The sequence below is a fragment of the Schistocerca cancellata genome, chromosome 3 (genome assembly GCF_023864275.1).
Source record: "Schistocerca cancellata isolate TAMUIC-IGC-003103 chromosome 3, iqSchCanc2.1, whole genome shotgun sequence".
In the NCBI taxonomy this organism is placed as follows: Eukaryota; Metazoa; Arthropoda; class Insecta; order Orthoptera; family Acrididae; genus Schistocerca; species Schistocerca cancellata.
This window is the reverse complement of record NC_064628.1, coordinates 923,408,444-923,435,014: the sequence shown is the minus strand read 5'-3', so window position 1 is coordinate 923,435,014 and position 26,571 is coordinate 923,408,444. Positions and strand designations below refer to the sequence as shown.

Sequence of the window (26,571 nt, the reverse complement as noted above, 5' to 3'; positions counted from 1 at the left end):
TGGTAGCAGCTATCTATGCTGATTGGTGTGTAATGACAAAGCAGCATTAAAGAATAAAATCATTGCAAGAAAATAAGTGAAAGGTATTTGTAACATAATGATCATATGAGAACAGTTATCTGTTTTTGGACATTTATTTGGCACTTTCAGCATAAATGTCAAATTCCTTATGTTTGTGCATAGAAAATCTTTAAAGAAACATTAGGTTCTGTTACCACATTTCCATTTTAATGTGATTAAAAGCAATCACACAAAACGCATATTCCAAAACAGTCTTCTCAGTATGAAAAGAACAAATATTATTAGTTACAGCTTGGCTGAGAAATGATTAAAGCTAATCTATTAGCATGTAAGTCTGATACAAGAAGGTTATGACATATTATCTTGGATAGACCACCCAAGGGAAGTGTATGGAAAGAAGTGAATGAAAATTAAAATTCCTTCTCTGCATAATTAATTTACTTTGTTGCACACAACTGATGGCTTTTGCCATATGGAACAGTGTATGTCGGATACATTACATTAGATTCTTTTTTCTTTGAGTTTCTTAGTCTTTGATAGTGATTCAGTGTGGATTCAGATGATGTTAATTCTCTGTGGTTTAGCTCTTGGAAACAGATGATTCAACCTAGTGGCTGTTGGCTGTCTCTTGCAGTGTAACTTGGCAGGATGGACAGGTATTTGACTTGTGATGAAAATGGATCATAGCTCTGGAAAAAGAAAAAGCAAAGTATAAATGTTTCCTCTTATCAACTAAAGACAGATTATAAAGTCATATTGTAGTCAGAAGGAGGAACTAAAATTGCTGATAGGTATTCTTTTTGACTGTATTCACCAGCTCCTAGCAACAATGAAATGAGCCGCAGTATATAAATGAACACACGTACGTAGAAATCTCGTTTTGTGTATTTGCATAAAGTCTTAGAGTGAATATAAATTTTTTATCTCAACATATTAAAAGATAGTCAGCTGGCATAGTTTAAAATTATTATTTCCTTGGTATATAAAACATTGCACCAGCCACAGTGCAGCCCCATTGTGAATGCTGTTCTAAAACACGGGCTTAGTTAGTTGACGTTCATAAGCAGTTGGAAATAGCCCTGACTGCTGTCAAATGATTAGTGGCTATTGTAAATTGGTGTGTTGGAAGAGCTCCCTAGACTCGTATACCTGTTGTTTCAAAGGAACCTCAAGTACTATCCTCTCCTGTGGATCCTGTCTGCTCTGAAGAAGTACGGGATCTGTCATTACTCGTCCGTTTGACTGTGGTGGTGTGTTAAAGGGAAATCTAGGTGTTCCGTACAGGATAGAGAGGAACCAGAGAGGACTAACGGTGGGTTACTGATCCCCATTACAAACCAGTTCGTGGTGCTGTATTTCACTGAAACTGAGCCAATCATCAGCAGTTTAAATATACGGAACTTAAGTCTTGTGAATGGTGTTTCAATGAAGCTCAATTTGCAGCATTGTCCCCAGAATTCATTGCGGCCCCCTGGTTCTGAGTCGAGTGGAACAACTGAACCAGAGGCTTAAAGGGTTCTGTGACAAGCTAGGCTATGACTTCCTAGACCTGCACCATATGATTGAGAACTGTAAGGTCACCCTAAATGGGTCAGGTGTGCACTACAATGCGTGTGGGGTGCACACAAGGGAATTTTTTTTTAAGAAAAAATAGGTTAGGCAACTCTTCATTCAGTCCAGATAACAACAGCTGTAGGATATCCAGAAGTAAGGTCGAAAAGAATGGCTTCTACAGATGAGAGTATTAAAATCCTAGTGGTTAAATGCCAAGCATTTGCAACAAAGCTAGAATTTGAAGTGCTCCTGAAGAGCTGTGGAATTCATATAGCAATAGGTACTGAAACATGAAATTAACAGCAGTGAGATTGTTGGGAAAAATTTAAGTGTTTATGAAAAGGATTGTAAATGGTGTAGGTGTATTTGTCACAAGAAATTAGAAACTCAAATACACAAAGATAGAAACTGAAGCTGCTTGTGAGATTGATTGGACAGGGGTCTCATTTCTGACTTCATTTTCTAAAATATTTGAAAAAGTTATGTATGCAAGAGTGATCTCACACTTAAGTGAAAATAATTTACTCAGCATGTCACAGTTCAGATTCCAGTAAGGTTACTCGACTGAGAATGCTATCTACACATTTACCCATCAAATCAGATAGTACAAGCCCTAAATAACAAATTATTACCAGCTGGTATTTTTTGTGGTCTCTCCAAGGCATTTGACTGTGTGTATCATGTCACACTCTTAGAAAAACTCAGGTTTTATGGAATTGAATTGAAGGTTATACACACAGCTGGTTTGAATCATACTTAATGAACAGAAAGCAAAAAATTGTGCTGAATAGCACAAATAATGTTGGGAGGGTGGTAAATTCTAGTGAATGGGGAGTTATCACAAAAGGTGTCCCACAAGGTTTAATTTTAGGTCCTCTGCTGTTCCTTATTCATGTGAATAAACTCCCACTTAATGTTCAGCAAGCAGAACTAGTACTTTTTTTGCAGGTGACATGAGTGTTATAATAAATCCCTTTCCAGAAAAAGCAGCTGAAGATGCTCCCTTAATTTTTAAAAAACTCATTATATCCAGTTCTGTACACAGAATAGAGTCATACCAACAATTGATGGTAGCATATGAACATGGCTCAGTTAACAGGGTAGATTTCTCCAAATTTTTGGGTGTTCACATTGATGACAACTTGAACTGGAAGAAGCATGTTACTTGCTTCTCAAACAACTGAGTTCATCTTCTTTCGCTCTTCGTATAATCGCTAGTCTTGGTAATAAACAGATCAGCCTTCTAACGTACTTTGCATATTTCCACTCAATAATGTCTTATGGAATAGTTTTCTGGGGTAACTAACCACTTAGACATAAAGTATTGATTGCACCCCGCACCATCAGAGTACATATATTCGCTAATGAAATTTGTTACAAATAATCCATCTCAATTCACGAAGAACAGTGATGTTCATACGTACAACACTAGAGGGAAAAATGACCTTTCCTATCTGTTATTGAAGCTGTCAGTTGCTCAAAAAGGAGTACATTATTCAGCAACAAAAATCTTTGATCATTTGCCAAACACCATAAAGTGTCTGGTAGGTAGTAGATCAAATTTTAAATCTATCTTAAAATCATTTCTTTTGGACAACTACTTCTACTCCATGGACGAGTTGCTGTTTCAGAGATGGTATTAAAAAAAAAAGTACCACTAAATGTAGTTGCATGTGTAGAACTAAAAATTTCAGTAATATTAATATTAGCTCTATTCATGTGTGTATATATATCTTGTAATCTGACTTGTTCCACATGATATTGATAAAATAATCGGGAAAATGATCTGTGGAACCTGTCATAACTAAACTAAAATGTTAATTGGATCCTCCTGTTGCCCACCATACTCACCTTCTGACATAACCGAAAACTTTAGAGAAAACTTCAGTTCACTTGTATGTAAGTTCTCCAATCATAGTGTAATCATCCAGCAATCAATTGGGAAAATTACAGTTTTGTTAGTAGTGGATATGACAACCTGTGAAACTTTACTAAATGCTTTCTCTAATAACTGCCTATAACAGACAGTTTGGAACCCCACTTATGACGGAAATAATTAGACCGGATGGCAGGAAATACATCTGGCGTCTTTGAGGATGTCCACATTTAAACTGGTATCAGAGACCATGACGTGGTTGTGACAACAATGATTACAAAAGTGTTATGTTCAATAAACTAGATAAATAAGGAGTAGCGTCATTTCTCAATGACGAACTTTCAGAACAGGACAGGAGCATGTAAAGGATTATGGCTCAAGCTGAAAAGAATAGCTAACCATGCGCTGGATAGATACATACCCTTTAGAATAGTTCATAATGGAAGAGACCCTACATAGTATACAGTCACTGTAAAGAATGAAAGATTATTGCATAACATTTGTAAAACAAAAGCATAGTGATATAGTTAGAGAATGCTGAGTGACACACATTTGCTGTCAAGAGAACAATGTGTGAACCCTTCAATGACTACCATAGCAAAATATTGTAAAATTATCTTTCACAAAACTCAAATTCTGGTCATGTGTAAAGGTTGATAGTGGCACCAAAGTTATTGTCCGGTCACTCATGGATGAGACAGGAACTGAAATCGAGAGTAGCAAATGAAGAGCTGAAATGCTTAACTCCTGTTTTCAACTGCTCCTTTACAAAGGAAAACCAAGGAGAATTGCCCCAATTTAATCCTTGTAACTCTGAAAAGATGAGTGAAATAAGTATTTTGTATCAGTGGTGTTGAGAAACAGCTGAAATCAATAAACCTGAACAGAGGTCCAGGCCCTGATGGAATCCTTGCAAGATTCTATACAGAATTTACTGCTGAGATAATCTATCATAGATACTTCAAACAAAAATCCTGCCCAGTAGTTAGAAGAAGACACAGGTCACAACTGTTTACAAGAAGGGTTGTAGAAATGATCTTCAAAACTATTATCCAGTAGCCATGACATCAATTTGTTGTGGAATCTTAGAACATATTCTGAGCTCAAACATAATGAGGTATCTCAAACAGAATGACCTCCTCCAAAACATCGATCGTGTGACACTGAACTCTCAATTTTCTCACATTACACACTGAAAGATCTGGGTCAAGTCAGTCAGGTAGACACAGTATTTCTTGATTTCCGAAAAACATTTGACTCACTACCACATCTATGCTTCTTGTAAAAAGTATGACCATATGAGGTATTAAGTGAAATTTGTGACTGGATTGAGGGTTTGTTGGTAGGGATGTTATTTTGGATGGAGAGTTATTGTAAGATGTGGATTGAGGGTTTGTTGGTAGGGTTTTTATTTTGGATGGAGAGTTTTTGTAGGATGTAGAAGTAACTTCAGGTGTGCCTCAGGGAAGTGTGTTCAGACCCTGTATGTTGTATACTGAGGCACTTGCAGACAATATTAATAGTAACCTGAGACTTTTTGCAGATGACACTGTTATCTATAGTGAAGTATTGTCTGAAAGAATCAGCAGCATAAATATTTAGTCAGATCTCGATAAGATCTCAAAGTGGTCAAGTGCGTGGGACCCGTAACAAATAGGACTAACGGGGGATATTGAATGTATACAGAGAAGGGTAGCATGGTCACTTTCACCTGTGGGAGTGTATCACATAGATGCTGAAGAAACTGGAATGGCAGACCTTTGAAGATATATGTAAACCTCGCTCGCGTAGTGGTTGTGAGGACAAAATTAGATCAATTACAGCACACTTGGAGGCATTTCAAGCCTTGGATACACCTTGTTCCTGAATAAAATTCCACACTGATTAGGTTTAGACTGCAACCAAAATCCGATAGGATATTGGCTACAGTGTTCCCCACTTATCCTTGCACAACTGTAATATTTTTCATAAGATTTTTATACCACTTATCATTTAAAATGGCTATTAGTTCTTAAGTTCCTGATTGCCCTCATTTGTAACTACATTTTGTCTTTTTTCATCATCATCATCATCATCATCATCAGCTGGGCATTTCTTCAGATCTCCATTGCCAAATAATCTTAATGTCTTTTTAGAAATTGGATCTTGTACAATAAATGCTTGCCATACAATTGGGCTTAGCTGGTACAGGCCTGGTTTTTTTTAGTGCTGGGGCCACCACAGGAGTTCCCAGAATGTCCGGAGTCGGAGAATTTTATGATTAGTGAGGGTTTTTTAATTAAGTCCTATATATTGGACATCACGGTTATAAACATTCTTTTAAGGCTGCGCCTCTCTCAGTTGATTTTGGAGCAAGCACTGACACTGATGGAGATGCATGGCTCCTGGTTCTATCACAACTTTTCGATCACTGCTAGTAATTCAGCAACACAACGGGAGCAATACGCCTATTGTTTTCACATATGAAATAACTTGTGTACACGTTTTTGATCATTTTACCTTGTATTATTATTATTATTATTATTATTATTATTATTATTATTATTATTATTTTAACAGTGGGCAAAAAAAAGTGTGCATCTAATGTTAACCTGCACCAGGAATAAGAATTTTTGAAACTATATAATGACAGTTGCAGTGTACGTGTTTATTGTACACTATGTACAAGAGAATTTCCTACTGCCCTTAAAGAGGAGTGCGAAGGTAAAGACCAGGAGAAAATAAACATAGGAGCGCTATTAATGCTGTGTAACCAAACTTGAGAGATCTTGTTGAAACCAAAGATACAACAGTAATTTGAAAGGTGTTACTAAACACACTGTTAGACATAAACTCAGTTTCAAAACATCAGACTCCACATCTCAACTGGTTACAAAGTTATGACCCAACATTTTCGTATGCTAGAACCAAAACCAAAGCAGTTATTATGTCCAGTGAAAAATAAAACTGAATAAATAAAGTTTAATGTTTCAGCGAATGGTTAAACAACTTCTCACTAATTTCAAAAATATATTCAGGGGTTGGATCCCAAAAAAAATATGATAAGCATACTTTGTGATGTTTCTTCTCAATTATATTTTACTTTTTAGTCTGCTCTATACAAATTTTGGGGCCAAAATATCCATGCCCCTCATGTCTATATTATATGAGGAGCAATATATACTCTTGTGGTGCGCATATCTGCGTCAAAAAAAATGTCATTGTGAATACAAAATTGTCTTAACCTTATTTCATTAGGGAAATCTAACAGTGCATTACTTATTTCTATAACCGGAGATCTTCCTCCTGTTTCTCTTTTAAGTGATTAACCATTTTTTTTAGCTCTCTCAACTTGTTTTAGCAAAACACAGTAATTTTATCATCTACATATCTCATGTGTCACATTTCAGACCAACTGGTGTCCTTGAAAGTGCATGTGCTACACAATTTTTGCTTCCTTCTACACACTTCATGTGAAAGTCAAAGACCCTCATAATGACAAAGTCCTCCTATTATGGAATAGCCGCTTTGCATTAGAAATAACACAGCACAGCGATGGGATTGCACTATGATTTTGTGACCTGACAAAAAATGTACATTTCTTGAAAGTACACACTACTGCAAGAGTTTCTTTCTCTGTAACTGTATAACTATTCTCACAGATGGCAAGCAACTGAGTAGCAGATGCTGTGGTCCTTCTTTCTTCCTCATGTCCAGTTTGAATTAGCTGAAATATCTCTTATCCCAATTCAAAACCATGTGTATCTATCATTACATGAAAAACTTCCTCAAAACAGGGTGCTGAGTACCTACCTAATGTGATCAAATTGTTGCTGATATTTGTATGTCCATTTCTCAACACTGCATTTTTTAAATGGCTGTGTCGTATTCATTGCACTCTTGTGCAAAATGTCTGTAGGATCCAACGAGGCATAAATGAAATTTGATTTTGGTTTTTAGGTATGGGTAATTTGGCAATGACCTCCACTTCACCCAGATTTGGCCGAATATCTTGCGGTCTAATTATGTCCTAAAGACTTTAATTTAATGCAATCAAAATAGGCCTTCTATAGTTTTACACTGACACATTGCTCTGTGAGCTTTGGTAATAATGTTTGTATTAAATAAAGGTGTTTTTCCCAGAGTTTTTAAATAAGTGAAATGTCATCTATATATAAAATAACTTCATCTGATAAACACTTCCCTTAAGGCAAAATATAGTACTGGCTTAAACTTTGACATGATATTCTTAAGTCAACTGGAAACTGGTTAACACTTCCCTTAGGACATAAAAGAGCTGTGTACTTGCCTTGAATCTGGATCTAATGTCACTAGTTGGCTCTAAAGCACTAAAATATTTTGTTAAAATTTCATCTGTGTTAATAGACTGGTCTTCCTGAGTTTACATAAACTGGCAAACTGTTCTTGCACCCAAAACAGATGGACTCCCTCATTAAGTTCTTCCACCAGTATAATCAGATTGCTAAAGGGGCTAGCAGAACATCCAGTAATGTGCCACTTAATCATGCTTTTGATCACCTTTTTCACTTTCAGCAGCTTGCCGCACCGCACCAAGCTGCTGCTTGTGTGGTGCTCTGCTGCAAACTTGAGAGAATCATGTTTGCCACCAACTTGCATGAATGTTACGAGGATTTTAACTGTGTGCTTTTTATCATTTGTGTGCATTTTACCAACTGTGTTATTTTATTGACTGAGAGTAAGTTAACATTGTTATCACACATATGCTAGCTCAAAGTGAACTGTGTGCCCACAGATTTCTCAGCACCACTTCCTGGGGCACAAATTGCACAGTTCTTCTGCAATTTTATAAAGCTTGATTTTTATCCTGATGATGTGACTACTGCTGCCTGTTGGTTTGGCAGCACCCTCAGTCTAAGCTTGTTAGGTCTATCCATGGTTGACAACTAGATACGTCCATACAAGTCTTGTAGATGCTTGCTGGTGGAAGCTGGTGTCCCTTCTCTTCTCAGACCACCCCACCAACTCTGTGGCAACAATCTGTCGGATGTCTCTCAGTGTGTGTTATTCCATTGTTTCACTACCATCAGCTCAGACTGTTTATGAATTGCCCAAAAATTGGAAGCTCTATGCTAGGATCTCCAACTGCCCTACCTTGCAGTTTTGTTTATAATGTTTCCTCCCTGCAACCCATGTAGTATGTACGCAGTTCTATGATTCAGATTAACCTCCTTTGTGACCATAAGAAAAATTCTTATCCCACTGTTCTCAGGCACCTGTTCCATTCAGTTCTCCATGACTATCCAAATTCAACATGTATCTACGTGAATGGATTGTTATTCAATGACAGGGTTGGTTTTGCTTTTACACATGCACGAAGCATTAGAATTATTCTTGGCAAGTGTTTGCAAGGTATACACTGGAGAGTTGCTCGCCATATCATGGGTCGTGAGTACATTAAAACTCTCTCCACAAAAGGACTTATTTGTTTTTAGCAATTCCATGCCTGCAATGCATATTGCAGGTGCTACCCCAACAACCTTTTGGTCATGAACATGCAGGACCTATTAATTAAGCTTCAGAATGACAGTAATATTAAATGAGTTCCTTTTGCATCAAGAGGACTCCCATGCAGCTGTGGTAAACCACCGATATTGTCAGCAGTGTGTGTCCTGTTGGCTGATGTGAGAGGAGCAATCATCCCGGCTGTCTCATTGCCATTGATACTTGTGGATGAAGCCAAGGCTGCAAGAAGTTGTGGAAATTGGGAATTTCAAATGTGCCAAGGAAATTAAGAAAAAAAAAACCACTGGAAATTCTTGTTTTTGGCTCAGCAGATGAAATGGTTTGTTTACAGAGATGCCATACATTTCTGCTGGCAGTATGCAGTTGAATAGCTGCTGGGTGTTGTGCACAGCCTCCCTAAACCATCCTTTCTATCATATCTCCCCTCTCCAACGTTCCCCTCAGCTTTCAATCAGCATCGCCACTGCTTGCTTGGTGGCAGCCGAGCAGCTTCTGACAAGAGTGGCAAGTAGGTTTGAGATTTGAGTGTTTGCACAAGTTATCTGTTGCACAGATTGATAACAATAGTGCCAGTTCAAAATTTGATGTTAGTGACTCATGACTTGGCCTGAATATCTGGCAACTCATGAACAGAGTTCCGCAACAGACCAGAACCATGGACCTGTTTTGCAGGCATCTCTTGTCAGTCCTTGATAAGTTGAGGTGCTATGATCATTAAGTGATGCATAGACTCTGAGGCTGCCTATGTAACACAACACCTAGGTTCAGGACACAGGGAGGTTCAGGAAACAAAAAGCATCACAATGGAGCTGGTATCTGAACAAAAGACTGACATATGGGGATATGTTTTGAATAAGGTTGTAATCTCACATTGCCCTCACAGACTAAAGTTTTCTTAAATCACTCTCTGAGTAACCTCACGGACCCCAATACGATTTTTTTCAAGTTGTTTTTACCTTAGCATTCAGAAGATGTATTCAGCCATTAAAAGGGTATTCCAACAATGCTTTAAAAGATTGGCAAAGAGAACAGGATTGTCAGGCAAGCTGAGTTCCTTGTCAACAGGGTGGCACTCCAAAGTGACTGCCTGACTTTGGCATTGCAACCTACGCCTGCACAGTCTGATGCAGCCTACCCTTTCCTTTTCTAATATCAAGTTTTGGTGTTAATTATAAACTTGTTACTGGTTTTGGAGGATCAGCAAGGTACATTCTCTTTTTCCAATGTTTTTGCTGTTTTCACTTCCTTTTTAGACAAGGAGGTTGGTTTCATGTGCACATACTGAAACAAATGAGACAGACTCATCTGTTGATGACTGCTGTTCTTCCGCACAGTATCTCGTGGGTAATTTCATCATCGTATTAGAATGTTTGATTGTCTTCAGTGCACTGGTACTTCATGATCACTTCCTGTCTTCGTGGATGATGACGATTCCTCGACAGTTGATAAGATGGTGGCAGCAGGTGAATTGGGGATCTCACAATTAATGGTCAGTATGTTGTTGTCCCAGCAACCGAAGTCCAATCTCACATTCACCACTGCCACTAACACTGTGTATAGCTGTATTTGAAAGTACCTAATCCAGTATGACATTACAAGGGCAGAAATACAATGGACTCAGCCCGCAGGCCATCGAAACCCATGTTACCTTTTCTAATACAAACAGACTGCTGTGTTTCAGGTCATGTTCCGTAATGGTAATATAGCTACGTAGTATCCTGAAGCTGTGGCAGAGCAAGACATCATAAAATATCGTTTACGGGTTAGCTCTGCACTTTAGGCAAAATGGTATCACAGATCTTGAAGGGGATGCCCTGTTTGTAGTATCATTTGACGAGAGCCTTCACAAGGTGGCAAGGTTGCAGCAAATAAGTATCACTCACAGCTATTGGCACAAAGTAATTGAACAGATTGAAATGCACTAATTTTCAGTTGCATTTTTAGGCTGTACCACTGCGGCCGAAATATTGAATGGTTTTAAGGTGGAAATTTATGACCTGAGTCTTCCCAACATGCTTAAAGTAACAGTGGACGGAGCAATGTCAACTGGGCATTCTTGAAGGGCATCAGCTTTTATATGTGGGACCTTGTGTACTCCATATAGTTCACCAGTATTTCAAGAATGCAGCCTTAAAGACTAAATGGAGAATTGTACTTTGATCCATTTATAATGTGTTGAAGAATGTACCTGTAAGAAGAGCTGATTAGAAAAGATTTAATAAACAAGAAAATCTATCTTTCCCTAAAAAGTTTTGCTCTGTGCATTGGCTGAAAAAACGAGGATATGGCCAATGGATGTGTAAAAATCATCCTCCTTCTGAAGACTTACACAGACAAATAAAGGTGCAGTGCACAAGATTAAAATAGATACTTACAGCTGTTAAATGATGTTGAAGTACCTTGAAGATCTTCAATTGCCAGCTAAAATATATCTTCCCCCCCTCATGGCACCTTTCCTGTACATTGTTTTGTCTTTTATTCTTGCTGATGTGATGTCCATAGTAGTTAACCTTGATGTATTATCTGCTGTGAAATTTTGTATGTGATGTGAAACAAGAATCGATCACTTTTGAAGAGATTTATTTTGTGGTGATACCACCTGTCAGCATTTTCACAGCATTTTCTAAAATGTTTTTATTTTGAGCCACTGCCAAGCCTTCACAGAGTAAGATAATAAATAAAGAGTGTATGATAGTCACTTAGTCAACCAAGAATCAAGCCGTTGGTAGCCATACATCAAGTATATGACAGCCTGAAACCGGCTGGTTTTCTCTCTTTAAGAATGATGTCAAAGAGAAAGTTATTCTGGACTGTCACAGTACTCGAGATTGGTGTCGTGAGGCTTTAAAGCAAGAAGAAATGTGAACAAACCAAGAGAGCGAGATGGAAGAGGTTCATCTTAATGAACTCAATGCCAAAAAGTCACGGCTACTGGCCGAGAGGGCCACTGAAGTGGATAGAAATCACTTTCTTCACAAAGGAGTCTTGACTGGTTTCCATTGGTTAATTTTGTATATTTGATGTTTTATTGTTGAGCAAACACTTGATTACTATTTGGCAGGGAAAATGTCACTAAGTACTCCAGCACTGTTGTTTTAGTTTTAAGCTTTAATGTAATGCTATATATTGCATGTTGTTGTTGTTGTTGTTGTCGTCTTCAGTCCAGAGACTGGTTTGATGCAGCTCTCAATGTTACTCTATCCTGTGCAAGCTTTGTCATATCAAAGTACCTACTGCAACCTACAGCCTTCTGAATCTACTTTGTGTATTCATCTCTTGGTCCCCATCTATGATTTTTACCCTCCACACTGCCCTCCAATACGAAATTGGTGATCCCTTGATGCCTCAGAATGTGTCCTACCAACTGATCCCTTCTTCTAATCAGTTTGTGCCACAGATTCCTCTTCTCCCCAATTCTTTTCTCATTAGTTACATGATCTACCCATCTAATCTTCAGCATTCTTCTGTAGCACCACACTTCGAAAGCTTCTATTCTCTTCGTGTCCAAAGTATTTATCATACATGTATCACTTCCACACGTGGCTACACACTCGATACAAATACTTTCAGAAATGACTTCCGACACTTAAATCTATACTCGATGTTAACAAATTTCTCTTCTTAAGAAACACTTTCCTTGAAATTGCCAGTCTACATTTTGTATCCTCTCTACTTCGACCATCAGCAGTTAAAATTTTGCTCCCCAAATAGCAAAACTCCTTTACTACTTTAAGTGTCTCATTTCCTAATCTAATTCCCTCAGTATCACCCGACTTAATTCGACTATATTCCATTATCCTCATTTTGCTTTTGGTGATGTTCACCTTATATCCTCCTCTCAAGGCACTGACCATACCGTTCAACTGCTCGTTCAGATCCTTTGCTGTCTCTGAAAGGATTACAATGTCATTGACAAAACTCAGTTTTTATTTCTTCTCCATGGATTTTAATTCCTACTGCAAATTTTTCTCTCGTTTCCTTTACTTGTTGCTCAATATACATATTGAATAACATGGGGACATCCCTGTCCCACTCCCTTCCCAAGTGCTGCTTCCCTTTCATGCCCCTCGACTCATATAACTGCCATCTGGTTTCTTTACAAATTGTAAATAGTATTTAGCTCCCTGTATATTACCCCTGCCACCTTCAGAATTTGAAAGAGAGTATTCCAGTTAACATTATCAAAACCTTTCTCGAAATCTACAAACGCTTTAACCTACCTTCTAAGATAAGTTGTAGGGTCAGTATAGCCTCACATGTTCCAACATTTTTATGGAATCCAAACTCATCTTCCCCATTGTCAGCTTCTACAAGGTTTTCGATTTGTCTGTAAAGACTCTGCATTAGTATTTTGCAGCTGTGACTTACTAAACTGATAGTTCGGTTAATTTTCACACCTGTCAACACCTGGTTTCTTTAGGATTGGAATTATTATAATACTGTTCATGAAGTCTTAGAGTATTTAGCCAGTCTAGTACATCTTGCTCACCAGATGGTAGAGTTTTGTCAGGGCTGGCTCTCCGAAAAGTGCTCTGTCAACCTCTTCACGCAGTATCGTATCTCCCATTTCATCTTCACCTACATCCTCTTCCATTTTCATAATATTGCCCTCAAGTACATTGCCCTTGCATAGACCCTCTATATACTCCTTCCACCTTTCTGCTTTCCTTTCTTTACTTAGAACTGGTTTTCCATATGAGCTCTTGATATTCATACAAGTGGTTCTCTTTTTTTCCAAAGGTCTCTTTAATTTTCCTGTAGGCAGTATCTATCTTACCCCTAGTAATGTATGCCTCTACATCTTTACATTTGTCCAGTAGCCATTCCTGCTTAGCCATTTTGCACGTCCTCTCGATCTCTTTTTTGAGATGTTTGTATTCCTTTTTGCATGTTAAATTCAAAATCTCTTCTGTTACCCAAGGATTTCTACTAGCCCTCGTCTTTTTATATACTTGATCCTCTGCTGCCTTCACTACTTCACCCCTCAGAGCTACCCATTCTTCTTCTACTGTATTTCTTTCCCCGTTCTTATCAATCATTCCCTAATGCTCTCTCAGGAACACTCTACAACCTCTGGTTCTCTCAGTTCATCCAGGTGCTATCTCCTTAAATTCCTACCTTTTTTAGTTTCTTCAGTTTTAATCCCAGTTCACAACGAATAAATTGTGGTGAGATTCCACATCTGCTGCAGGAAATGTCTTACAATTTAAAACCTGGTTTTTAAAACCTTGTTTTAAATTGTGGTTTCTAAAACTCTGTCATACCATTATATAACCAATCTGAAATCTTCCAGGTATCCAGGCCTCTTCCACGTGTACAACGTTCTTTCATGATTCTTGAACCAAGTGTTAGCTATGATTAAGTTACGCTCTGTGCAAAATTCTACCAGGCAGCTTCCTCTTTCATTCCTTATCCCCATTCCATATTCACCTACTACTTCTCTTCCTTTTCCTACTACTGAATTCCAGTCCTCCATGACTATTAAATTTTTGTCTCCCTTCACTATCTGAATAATTTCTCTTATCTCATCATACATTTCTTCAATCTTTTCGTCATCTGCGGTCCTAGTTGACATGTAAACTTGTACTACTGTGTTAGGCATTGTCTTCGTGTCCGTCTTGGCTACAATAATGAGTTCACTATGCTGTTCATAGTCGCTTACCCACACTCCTACTTTTTTACTCATTATTAAATCTACTCCTGCATTACCCCTATTTGATTTTGTATTTATAACCAAGTATTCACCTGACCAGAAGTCTTCTAACCAACCTGCCCGATTAAGGGATCTGACATTCCATGCTCCGATCGGTAGATCACCAGTTTTGTTACTGCTGATGATGACATCCTCCAGAGTAATCCCTGCCCGTAGATCCGAATGGGGGACTATTTTATCTCTGGAATATTTTACCCAAGAGGACGCCATCATCCTGTAACCTTACAGTAAAACTGCATGCCCTTGGGAAAAATCACGGTTGTAGTTTCCCCTTGCTTTCAGCTGTTAGCAGTACCAGCACAGCAAGGCAGTATTGGTTAATGTTACCAGGCCACATCAGTCAATCATCCAGGCTGTTCCTCTTGCAACTACTGAAAAGGCTGCTGCCCCTCTTCAGGAACCACAAATTTGTCTGGCCTCTCAACAGATACCTCTCGGTTGGGGTTGCACCTATGGTACGGCTATCTGTATCGCTGTGGCATACAAGCCTCCCCACCAACGGCAAGGTCCATGGTTCATCGTGGGGGGATATATATTGCATATTTCTTTCATTGATGCAATAACTCGCCTGGAAAGTTCATAAATCTTGTATGGGAGAGGGAACAAAAACATGCAGTTAAGTCAAAGTTTGACTTAATTCATTAATAAACAAGGAAATCCTTCAACTCAAAATGGCTTTTATTTACACAACTTACCAGTTTACTTACCCTTCACATCATCAGTTCTGTACAGCTGACAACTTGCTGTTGATTCAGAATTAGAGTTCATAACATGTTCATAAATATAGAAGTCCTTACATCCTTTTGTCAACTACCTGTACACTCACCCTTCAGATCTCAAGATTTGTCGGAGAAATTTCTAAAACTGTGTCTGGAAATCAGGGAATTTCACTTTGGTAGCTGATAATGCATCTAGTTGCCACAAATTACTCAAAGTGCTACATGTTCTGCAGGGAAAATGGATTTCATAACAAAATTTAATGAACATTCAGTTTCTGGTGCATTTTAGAGGGATTACTTCTTGCTGCAGTATGTGCCTAGAGTGGCCTGAAGCTACTTTCTCCCTTCGCATTGTCATGCATTTTTAAACTTTTATGCGTGTATGAGGCGCGTGATCAAAAAGTAACAGGAATTTTAGTTTTTCTTAAGAAATCTTTATTTATTCATCGACGACGACTTTGTCATCCTCAAAGTAACCCCCTCACTTATGCCAGAAATTTTCCAATCATGGAAGCACTTCTGGATCTCAGTTTTCCTCATGGTGTTCAGTTCCTTCAGTTATTCTGTTTTTATCTCATCAACAGTGGCAAAATGATGTCCTTTAATGGTTCTCTTCAGGCTCAAGAATAGAAAAGACGTTGTTGGGTGCTATGTCCAGCTATTAGGGTGGCTGAGGCAACATAATGGTTTTGTTTTTTGCCGAAATATCATGAACAAGTGTTGGGATGTAAGAGGGAGCATTATCATCATACAATTTCCACGAGTGGTTCACCACAGTAATAGGCTTCCCCCCCCCCCCCCTCCCTCCCCCCCCACTAGATTGATTCATGCAAATGGCACATAACGTACTCGTAGTATTCCTTATTGCCCCCACAACCAGAGGCCAGGCAGGAACTCGTGATGCACTATCCCATTGTAAGATTGATTCATGCAAATGGCACATAACGTACTCGTAGTATTCCTTATTGCCCCCACAACCAGAGGCCAGGCAGGAACTCGTGATGCACTATCCCATTGTAATTGAAGAAAACGGTGGAAAGAACATCCACCAATCTTACTTCTCAAATTTATTTCAGTTTTGGCTCTTCAGACAGTTTCCATTGGGATGATTGGGCCTTGGTTCTGACGTCATATATGTATACCCATGTTTGGTCACCTGTTAACCTTTGATAGAAGTTCTAGATCATTGTCAACTCCATTCAGCAATTCCTGATCGATATGTAAGCAGCATTGTTTTTGGTCCAAATTCAACAATTTCAGAAGGGGGGGGGGGGGGGGGGATGCTTAGGATAGCCAAATGGTATGCTCCGACATCATCAGAAACCTTTCTGACAATGATTCAGCAATTTTTCGGAACTGTTTTCTTCACTTCTTCCACACTTTCATCAGTATTGATGCTCTAGGGCATCCAGGGTGGTTGTCATCTTCAGTGTTGTCTTGACTCTCTTTGAAACATTTATACCACTCGTAAACTCTTGTCTTACTCCTACTAGGTTTGCCAAAAGCCACAGTCAATACTTCAAATGTCTGCTCTTTATTCCATTTTTAAGCACAATTTAATGTCAAATTCTTTGATCCATCATTTTTGAAAGTAGGAATTTGCCGAGCACTTGGAAAGGTGTATAACCTTTTCAGCGGTAAACTAAATATAGAGAAAAGCTGCAAATACGAACATATATCAGGAACACATTTACCAAAAACATAAAAAAAATTCTGAATATCAGATGCATAAAGCCCACGAAATTAGTAAGTTCCAATTACTTTTGATCACACCTCGTATTTTATTTAACTGCTTAAGCCATTTAGCTGTCTAGTCTGTTAACTGCTCCTTTTGTGGTGCCATCAATTTTGGCAACTGTAAGCACCTTTGATTGGCACCCGACACCTCACGACCTAAACTTGGTTTATTTGCTTTTGCATTTTCTTTAATGAGGTTTACTATTATCCATCATATACCAATACATCCCACATATTTTCTGCGACAATAACTGTATCTGAGACACAATAGATTTCAAAATCAATTGTTCGTTCCTTGCCATTATGTTTTAATCTCATCATTTGATCCATAACTAAGTCTCCTTGGATGTCACTCAGCCAGTTGGCTACTAAAAGAATAAACACTTTTTGCTGAAATTTAAATTTTACAAAGTATAAAGTTAACTATTGCTACTTTCTAAATTCCGTTACATTTCTTACCTAGTACCCCCTTGTAATAGTATCATCTTTTCTGTAAACACTTCACATTTTTATCAACTGAGATTTATTCCCATAGGTATTTTTAAATTAATCTGACTACCTGTATGGGCCAAAGTAGTCGTCACTTTTTTCCCTTGTTGAGCTTTTAGTGTTGGCTGTACTATCACTTTTCTTTCTTTTATGTACTATCACTTTCTTTCTTTTATGTCTTCTCGCAACAAAGTTTCCGCTATTTTCTCTCTGTTTCCATAAATTTCATAAAGGCTGACGAACATTTGTCACTGAACCCTGATTCAAAGTCTAGTCGAGTAAATATTGAGCGTGTTCTTGAAATTTCGCTTATAGATACAGCTGTTTGTGGCTGACTTCGTTGCTGATGTTTCTTCAGACTTTCATTTGGAACAAACTCTGCCATCCTGCCTACATTGAAATGTTGAAAAATAGTGCTCTAGTTACCACATGATTGTTATTTGCATTTACTGTACAAAGTTGCTTGCTTTCCTTTCTAATACTGACTTTTGTTATGCTGACGTGATGAACTGTTGTCTTTATTAAGTTGGTTATGTCAAGTCTCTTTTGACACAACTTGCCGACAATGAACATTATATTTTTGTTTCTGTGCCATGACTGACATCGGGTGGTGGATATCCACACTCCTGTCTCCTCTGTTGTTTACCATGAAGTATGTGCAAATCATATAGCTTGTCTAGTAGATCAAGCAAATTTTGAGTGTTCTCTAATAAATGTAGTACTAATTTGTGTTGTATTCAGACTAATACTTAAATGTTTTAATACTTGGAACGATTGTGACTCAACACGCAGAGGAGGAGGCGTTAAGTCACAGTCAGACACAATGAAAAGGCTGCTAAACTTTCAGCTTTCAGACAAAACAGCCCTCCTTCAGAAGCAGAAAACACACACACACACACACACACACACACACACACACACACACACACACACACACACACACAGACAGACCGGGGGGGGGGGGGGGAGAGAGAGAGAGAGAGTGTGTGTCTGCGGCCAAGTGGGCCAGACCAAATGGAATGCACAGAAATATGGAAACACTACAAACACAGCACTTCTTTTCTTGACCATCATAAGTCTTCTGACAGGTGTGATGCAGGATCCCAGAAAATTCTCTCCTGTGGCAACCTCTTCCTTTCCCAGTAACATTTGAGTGATTTCATCTGAAATCACACAGGTCATGTCAACTCATGGTTATTAATTTTTCTGGAATAAATATACATTAGGCCTCTATATCATGAGTGTTATTTTCGTTTTATCTTAATTTTTGTAAATGGCATGGCCCTTTGAAAAATGTGTATTCTGTAATTAACTCTTGAAACAGAAGAAAACAAAAAATATAACTAATAAACCAGAGAGACCTGGCAGATAATTTGTGTTAAAGCTCCCTCTTAGTGTGCTGAAATTTTAAGCCGACGCCAGCATACTTATGGGCTTCCTTTAACTTAGAAATTTAAGACGAAAATACGAAACTTAAGTTAATTTTTCTACTTTCCCCCCTTAAACGTCCAGGAAAGGTAAGGAGCACAAGAAGAAAACAGTATGTAAGAAGAAACTGAAACAATTTTTACAGAAGAATCTTCAAAACTTTGTGAAGTGTGTAATGTAGACGCACTTGGTGCAGAAAATGAAGATATATGGACGAAACTTGTGTGTGGTTTCAAAACCCAAATACTGCTATCTCAGCAGGCATCTATACTGAGAAGGTACAGTTACCGACAATGACACGAGGTAGCTATTCTAGGCACCACACACAGAAATACATACCCACTTCCACCCATTATTTGATTTCAAAAGCTCATAAAATAAAGAATGAGAAAGGTATTTGGACATGTCCGAATTCTTACTGTAGGCATCCGTTGCAAGATGATGGGCTACTGTTGCTCTGGAATATTACCTAAATGATGACAAATTGCAGCAGGCAAGTCCTAAGCAGGCTTGATGTTATCTCTGTTAGTGAAAATGCTGAATCAGTTAAAAAGGTAAAAGATATATGACGAGATCAATAAGAGAAGCGTATCTCCTATTGGAAAAGGAGAACCCAAATTTAAAAATTGGTCTCACAAAATTCTACTCCGTATGACCAAAATGGGTAAAATGCCAGCCAGTGAAAGGAGTATGCACATGTATTTACTGCACTGATTTGAAACTTGTTTGCTTAGCCATAAGCAGTTTCACAGGAAAGAAGTACACAGAGATGGACCTGATGCTTTTGTATATATGTCAAGAGCCGCAAGATAAATGTTGGTTGCAGGAGTGTGCAATGTGTCCTCGTGCTGAAGTGATGACTATTCAAGCATTACACCTTCAGGATACTGACAGTAATGTAACTTATGCATTGTGGGAGGGAGAAGAGTTTATGAAGAAGACAGTAGAGCCAGATTTTAGGCATTAGGTCACGAAAGGAATAACTCGCTATCATATCCAGAGGTTTCAGAAACAAGCCGTAGCAGAAGTAAAATCAGCCACACCCCAGAATACTGACACATTAGTTCTTCATTTTGACTTCGTTGAGGACTGGTCTGTTGCTTTGCAGAATGAAATTCAGAGCTACCACTGGCACACATCACAGGTATCAATATTCACATGTGTTGCTCACTACCTTGGAACAAAACACTGTTGCGCTATTGTCTGTGATCATCTCCTTCATGACAGTGCTCATGCATGCTAAGCTGTCAGCATGATAACTGATGACATAGAATCTAGAGGTCATACCTCTCGTAAACATGTATGTGATTGTTGGCGCATAATCTCAACATTGTAGTACAGGAATCAAGACAAAAAAAATAGATATTTTCAGCAACAGGTCACGGAAAAAGTGCACATGATGGGTAGGAAGTATCTAAACCTTTTGCAACAAGATTCAATCTCCAGCATAAAGCTGTTGATGCTATAAGAGATGCTACTGGATTTGTACACACCATATCAACATTGGTAACAAACATGAAACTATGATGGGTTTGCGTGCAGTACATGCTTTTTTAATATATATAAAATAGAGGGAAACATTCCAAGTGGGAAAAATATATCTAAAAACAAAGATGATGAGACTTACCAAACAAAAGCGCTGGCAGGTCGATAGACACACAAACATACACACAAAATTCGAGCTTTCGCAACCCCTGGTTGCTTCGTCAGGAAAGAGGGAAGGAGAAGGAAAGATGAAAGGATGTGGGTTTTAAGGAAGAGGGTAAGGAGTCATTCCAATCCCGGGAGCGGAAAGACTTATTTTAGTGGGGAAAAAAGGACAGGTGTACACACACACACACACACACACACACACACACACACACACACACACACACACACACATCCATCTGCACATACACAGACACAAGCAGACATTTGTAAAGGCATCATACTCTTCATAAATGTAAGGCACTCATTCTGGAATTCCAAGGTATGTCACAATGACCCAGAGCTCTCTAAGTTGTGTCCATTTTCTGAGGTTGCGGCTTATTAATGTTGTCATTTATATATATTTAGAAGCTAGTTTGCTTCTATGCACAATGTGTTGGAAAAAATTTTTCTCATTAATTCTCTGACCACAGACTGTAGGGAAGTATACAGATATAGAGTTAAGGGGGCATCTGACTGAAATTTAATCACAAACATCTCAACATGAACAGCCACAGAGTGAGCATGAAAATGTGAAGAAATTTATCAAGGTTGCTTGTATTGTCTTCCATGGCAATGCCAGCCTTGAAAAAAGTTTCTCTGATAACTTTAGTCTGGTCAAAAGATTGACTGAAGCCTCTCTCATGGCTGTTCATGCTGTTCACGAAGAGGGTTGCGGACATGTTTTATCTGTAACTGTCACAAAGCTTCCGAAAAGCACTTGGTGGTACAGTGAAAGGGTAACAGAGGAAAGGGCAGGATAACACAGGGAAGGGCAGCTGAAAAGTCCTCAAAAGAAAATTAGAGAAAGAAGAAAGTGAGCAGAGATAGGCAAGAGGACAAAAAAGTATGCAGACAAAACTCGTGGAAAGGGCTGAGATTGAAGTATTAGTTATATCACTAAAAACTACCGCTTGCGATTTCACTTAATGTTCAGTATGTGTCCTTATCAGGCTAGTCTATTACTACTTCTTCGGTAACCATTTTGTTCAAATTGTATTTGAATTTTATTTTCAGGTCTCATGTAAAAAGTATACTTTTTCCTGAAATAGATAATGTTCTTTGTTTTTATGTCTGTGGCTCCCACCAGATGATTACTCTTAATCTCAATGATTACTCTTAATCTCAATGCAACCTAGTCTCTGCAATTTTCCTGCACAACGTAATCTCACCCTAATTTTTCAGCAATTTTTTGTTCAAATTACATTTTACATTTAATTCTGTCATTATATCCTGGTATGTTTGTTTGTTGATTAAAATAAATAAGGTTCATTTCAAGGTTTTTTTCAGAGTATAGTTCCCATTATGTTCCTATATATTGACAAAATTTGTATATTTTTTTTTATATAAAATCAGTTGAAATCGGTTATGGACTTACCCTGAAAAAAAATCAAGAATTGGGCCTTAAAAACTGGACACCTCATGTGAGCACTGTTTCTAGGAATGCAGTCTCATCATGTGGGAACAAATTATACTATGGCATAGACCTGATCAGCTAAAATTGTCAGTTAATCCTTGGCAGTAATGCAACCTTGCAGCCCAAACCATCAACGAATCTGTCCACGTTTCGATCTTGGGACGTAAACTGAGCTAGAAATAGGAAACAGTGTGAAACGACACTCACCCAAACAAATGAGTGTCTCCTGTTGCTGCGAAGTTCAAGTTTTTACAGCTTCAGTACCACATTTTCCTGTTCGGGCATTGACATCACTATGAGTGGTTTTGCAATTCCTGCTGGCCCTGTAATTCCTTGCTTCAGGAGCTGCCTTTCTGTTGTTGCAGTGCTTGCCGGATTCATGATGGGAACATTCAGTTTTGTAATAACTTTTGCATTTCATCCTCTCACAGTCTTCTTCAGTGACTGCACATGACGATCAGTCAACACACTTTCTTTCGCATTGTAACTTTCCAGATGGTGTTTTTCTGTTTTCCATGTATGCAGTTTAAATCTTCAACACAGTGTATTTCGAAACACCAAACATTTCATCAGCCTTGGTCATGGAAGCACACACCAGACACGCACTAATGATTTTCCACATTTGAATTCGCTTAACATCAACATCGTATACTCACTACACAGAACACTGTTCTGACCATGACTGACACTTTCAACGAATTGAGCACATTACACAGGTGCTATTCATGGTCAGATACAACAGTGTAACCTGGAGGCTTGGCTAACATCTGCAGTTATATTCAAGCATGCATTTCTCACAATGTTTCCATATGTTTGTCCAACTCCTGTATCTGTTAGCATATAGTCCTTACCAGTTATGAAAGAATAATATGGATAAAATGTAATTGCTATTTCTCTGTGAATATTGAGTTGTATTTCAATATTTGATTTAGTGCTCATCCCGCAAACTTGTGGAAGCTACAGCTTGTAGAGCACAAATTCAGGGTTCTGCACTAGGCAGTTTAAGTGAGGAAACCATGTAAAAAACGACTTATTTCATATTTGACTAACTCGCATTGTATGTTGTTGGGTAAACTTGTAAATGCCAAACTTATGCAGATTTAATTAACAGTGGGTAGTGAAATTAAAACATGATTCAACATAACAGGTCTAACATTTTCCTCGTTAGTTATTTCTATTTATACACTTAGCTAATACCCACTGTTGTAGCGTATTTAGTGTAAACAATTAATTACTTTATTTAATAAATAAAGGCCCATAAACCATGGGCCTTGTCGTTGGTGGGGAGGCTTGCGTGCCTCAGCGATACAGATGGCCGTACCGTAGGTGCAACCACAACGGAGGGGTATCTGTTGAGAGGCCAGACACACGTGTGGTTCCTGAAGAGGGGCAGCAGCCTTTTCAGTAGTTGCAGGGGCAACAGTCTGGATGATTGACTGATCTGGCCTTGTAACACTAACCAAAACGGCCTTGCTGTGCTGGTACTGCGAACAGTTGAAAGCAAGGGGAAACTACAGCCGTAATTTTTCCTGAGGGCATGCAGCTTTACTGTATGGTTAAATGATGATGGCGTCCTCTTGGGTAAAATATTCCGGAGGTAAAAAAGTCCCCCATTCGGATCTCCAGGTGGGGACTACTCAAGAGGACGTCATTATCAGGAGAAAGAAAACTGGCATTCTATGGATCGGAGCATGGAATGTCAGATCCCTTAATCGAGCAGGTAGGTTAGAAAATTTAAAAAGGGAAATGGATAGGTTAAAGTTACATATAGTGGGAATCAGTGAAGTTCGGTGGCAGGAGGAACAAGACTTTTGGTCAGGTGAATACAGGGTTATAAATACAAAATCAAATAGGGGTAATGCAGGAGTAGGTTTAATAATGAATTTAAAAAAAATAGGAGTGCGGGTAAGCTACTCCAAACAGCATAGTGAACGCATTATTGTGGCCAAGATAGATACGAAGCCCATTCCTACCACAGTAGTACAAGTTTATATGCCAACTAGCTCAGCAGATGATGAAGAAATTGATGAAATGTATGATGAGATAAAAGAAATTATTCAGGTAGTGAAGGGAAACGAAAATTTAATAGTCATGGGTGACTAGAATTCCAGAGTAGGAAAAGGGAGAGAGGGAAACATAGTGGGTGAATATGGATTGGGGGAGAGAAATGAAAGAGGAAGCCATCTGGTAGAATTTTGCACAGAGCATAACTTAATCATAACTAACACTTGGTTCAAGAATCATAAAAGAAGGTTGTATACATGGAAGAATCCTGGAGATACTAAAAGGTATCAGATTATATAATGGTAAGGCAGAGATTTAGGAACCAGGTTTTAAGTTGTAAGACATTTTCAGGGGCAGATGTGGACTCTGACCACAATCTATTGGTTATGAACTGTAGATTAAAACTGAAGAAACAGCAAAAAGGTGGGAATTTATGGCGATGGGACCTGGATAAACTGACTAAACTAGAGGTTGTACAGAGTTTCAGGGAGAGCATAAGGGAACAATTGACAGGAATGGGGGAAAGTAATACAGTAGAAGAAGAATGGATAGCTTTGAGAGATGAAGTAGTGAAGGCAGCAGAGGATCTAGTAGGTAAAAAGACGAGGCCTAGTAGAAATCCTTGGGTAATAGAAGAAATATTGAATTTAATTGATGAAAAGAGAAAATATAAAAACGCAGTACATGAAGCAGGCAAAAAGGAATACAAACGTCTCAAAAATGAGATTGACAGGAAGTGCAAAATGGCTAAGCAGGCATGGCTAGAGGACAAATGTAAGGATGTAGAGGCTTATCTCACTAGGGGCAAGATACATACTGCCTACAGGAAAATTAAAGAGACATTTGGAGAAAAGAGAGCCACTTGTATGAATATCAAGAGCTCAGATGGAAACCCAGTTCTTAGCAAAGAAGGGAAAGCAGAAAGGTGGAAGGAGTATATAGAGGGTCTATACAAGGGTGATGTACTTCAGGACAATATTATGGAAATGGGAGAGGAAGAGGATGTAGATGAAGATGAAATGGGAGATACGATACTGCGTGAAGAGTTTGACAGAGCACTGAAAGACCTGAGTCGAAACAAGGCCCCGGGAGTAGACAACATTCCACTGGAACTACTGACGGCCTTGGGAGAGTCAGTCCTGACAAAACTCTACCATCTGGTGAGCAAGATGTATGAGACAGGTGAAATACCATCAGACTTCAAGAATAATATAATAATTCCAATCCCAAAGAGAGCAGGTGTTGACAGATGTGAAAATTACCGAACTATCAGTTTAATAAGTCACAGCTGCAAAATACTAACACGAATTCTTTACAGACGAATGGAAAAACTGGTAGAAGCCGACCTCGGGGAAGATCAGTTTGGATTCCGTAGAAACACTGGAACATGTGAGGCAATATTGACCCTACGACTTATCGTAGAAAATAGATTAAGGAAAGGCAAACCTACGTTTCTAGCATTTGTAGACTTAGAGAAAGCTTTTGACAATGTTGACTAGAATACTCTCTTTCAAATTCTGACAGTGGCAGGGGTAAAATACAGGGAGCAAAAGCCTATTTACAATTTGTACAGAAATCAGATGGCAGTTATAAGAGTTCAGGGGCATGAAAGGGAAGCAGCACTTGGGAAGGGAGTGAGACAGGTTTGTAGCCTGTCCCCGATGTTACTCAATCTGTATATCGAGCAAGCAGTAAAGGAAACAAAAGAAAAATTCGGAGTAGGTATTAAAATCCATGGAGAAGAAATAAAAACTTTGAGGTTCGCAGATGACATTGTAATTCTGTCAGAAGAGAAATTTGTTAACATCAAGTATAGATTTAAGTGTCAGGAAGTCATTTCTGAAAGTATTTGCATGGAGTGTAGCCATGTATGGAAGTGAAACATGGACGATAAATAGTTTGGACAAGAAGAGAATAGAAGCTTTCGAAATGTGGTGCTACAGAAGAATGCTGAAGAGTAGATGGGTAGATCACATAACTAATGAGGAGGTATTGAATAGGATTGGGGAGAAGAGGAGTTTGTGGCACAAGTTTGTGGCACAACTTGACAAGAAGAAGGGACCGGTTGGTAGAACATGTTCTGAGGCATCAAGGGATCACAAATTTAGCATTGGAGGGCAGCGTGGAGGGTAAAAATTGTAGGGTGCGACCAAGAGATGTATACACTAAACAGATTCAGAAGGATGAAGGTTGTAGTAGGTACTTTGATATGACAAAGCTTGCACAGGATAGAGTAGCATCGAGAGCTGCATCAAACCAGTCTCAGGGCTGAAGACCACAACAACAACAACAATAAATATTGGGGTGAAATGACTTAGAGGTAATGGGCAAAGTTACACCGGTGGGGGGGGGGGGGGGGGGGATAGGAGGATATGGCCTCCCCAACTGTTATTTTCTTATCTATCTTCCCCTCGTCTTCATACCTTCCCAGTTTCCAGAT

The 26,571-nt window shown here is 38.7% G+C and overlaps 1 protein-coding gene across 2 annotated transcripts in view; it reads left to right on the top strand.

Moving 5' to 3' along the window:
- Positions 1-26,571, top strand: part of LOC126176002 (protein lin-9 homolog) — a 127,666-nt gene that overhangs the window by 78,884 nt on the left and 22,211 nt on the right. The gene's annotated exons all lie outside the window — the stretch shown is intronic.